This window comes from Schistocerca gregaria, chromosome 2 (genome assembly GCF_023897955.1).
Source record: "Schistocerca gregaria isolate iqSchGreg1 chromosome 2, iqSchGreg1.2, whole genome shotgun sequence".
Taxonomy (NCBI): domain Eukaryota; kingdom Metazoa; phylum Arthropoda; class Insecta; order Orthoptera; family Acrididae; genus Schistocerca; species Schistocerca gregaria.
This window is the reverse complement of record NC_064921.1, coordinates 80,671,839-80,674,160: the sequence shown is the minus strand read 5'-3', so window position 1 is coordinate 80,674,160 and position 2,322 is coordinate 80,671,839.

Sequence of the window (2,322 nt, the reverse complement as noted above, 5' to 3'; positions counted from 1 at the left end):
TAAGTGGCCAAACCAAAGGGCAGGTCAACCAAATCCGATTTGGGGTTCATTTGGTGGGCCAATCAGTACCGGAATAACCCTGAGCACAGTAACGTGCAGGGCAAGAACGGTCACATGATGCGACAGCATCGAGACGAAAGAGTAAGAATTGTGGAAGTGGTAGATAATAACCAACACACAGAAACTAAAGTTGACCACCTCGTGCCTTCCGTAGTGGTCATGGAGAAAAGTCAAGGAACCTCTGTGGATGACATAAACACGTTGCGACAGAACGATGGCCAGAACATATGCAATGAATTATGCGCTGTTCCGGAAGTCTGTAGTCAGGCAGGTAAATCCATGGTGCGAGCTGCAGCGCACGTTAAAATAGGCAGGGTACCGATTACTGTGATTTCAGACATTGGAGGAAAGACAAGTGTGATGAGCTTCGCTTTATATAAAGAGTTATGTCAGGTATGTAAGATACCAGTTTTTCCAGTACAAGGTTGTAGGGTAATCGGTCTATTAGCATCAAATCACAGGTATTGAAAACATAGGTGCAGGTCGAACTTTTAATGGGGAATGGAGCCTTTAAGTGCACTTTCCTGGTGATAAAAAAATTATCAGAGGCCTGTATCCCGAGTTGGGATTTTATGAGAGAGAGAAGTGCAACGATTGACCTGGTATTTGTACTGTGGGCAATTTAGGACAAAGAATAGTTCTGGAATTGATCGCTACGGAAGAGGTACATAGCAAGTATAGCCAGAGTATTATGTATACCCGCCCTCAGTTGTTATACATAAACAGTAACTTATCCACTCGGGGATATTGTAGCTCACGACTTAATCAAAGAAATGATAACTGGCACTAAAGAACTAATTCAACAAAAGATTGCCGAGTCAGAGTACTTAGATATGCAGCAGATACAATTAATGGGTTTACTAAGCAATTATACAGAAGGCTTTTCTGAGAAGCCAGGAACCATAAAACGTTACGTTTATAACATGTTGATGTATCCACATGGGCCATATTGCCGCGCAACTTATTCCGCCCCTTGGACGAGAAAGGAAGCGGTAACCAGAGAAATCGGAAAGGTATTAGAATTGAATATTGTAGAGCTTTCCTATTCTCCCTACAGCAGTCCATTATTGTCTACAGCAAAGGCAGATAGAAGTGTGATCGTGTTGGATGCAGAGATATTAAAAAGGATAATTGGTATGTAACAGGCCGGGAAATCTGGAGAACAACGAGTTTAACAGATTCATACGAATCTACGGCCCTAAACAACATACGCTATTGGCAGACTATGTGGGTTAATTTCACCAAATATACAATAATTTGTCCCAGTCTTCCACTGGGTGTACTCCAGCGGAGATTATGTTAGCTGCTCAGGAAGAAACTGAGTTGATAAGCCCGATACCTAAGCTAGTCTGATCAGAAGTAACTCGTGGAGCAAAGATTAGTATACTTTAATGAAATTAACTCAAGAAGCACAGAAACGCAAAAGGAAGTATGATAAACTTGTAAAGACAATAAGAGAGAAGAACAATGGAGAATTAGTGCTCCTACGAATTTATAGACTAACTTGCAAAAGAAGTGTGAGACTTCCCTATATAATATTTGTTTTCTTTGTGTATCTATTGTTTTCCGTCATGTAAATATTCCCAGTATGTGAGTAGTGAGTAGTAGATTTTTATCTTATGTAATATTTTCAATGTAATTGTTAATCGGATGCCCGGGCCCAACTAAAGCAGTAATCACTCTAGACAAATAACGTCTACCGCATTTAACAACTGACATGAAAAAGCGTTTCAAACGTGTTAATTACGTCTCATGTATAATATTCTGAACAGGGATAGAACACCATTAAATGCTATTTACTTGAAATTAGATTTGCCGATGGTTATTCTATCTTTTAATTCAGATTCTATTCCTTAAAAGTTTCAAGGAGAATAGTTATTTTTTTAAGTTTTGTAAACATAGAACATAAGAATGTTAGAAGAATGTTAGGATAAGTTTCATTTTGCACACTCAATTAAACAATGATTCATTATTTACTTAAATGTCCTTGGGTGCCTTGACAAACATTACAAGATGCAGATGGATTATCAGAGGTTGCATTGCTCTGAGATTAAATTTTTCTTACCGGATCTAATGGCAGTTTTGTCGATTACTTTTCGCGTTTCTGACGTCCTGGCGACAATATTATTCGCAATTAGGCACCGGTAGCCTGCATTTCTGAGTAAACAGGAACATGCACTGGTGTCCTCTACACATGCAATTGTACTCTTAAATATGAAAAATGACACACTGGCCATTACTTCGTAAAAGTCAAGCCATAGC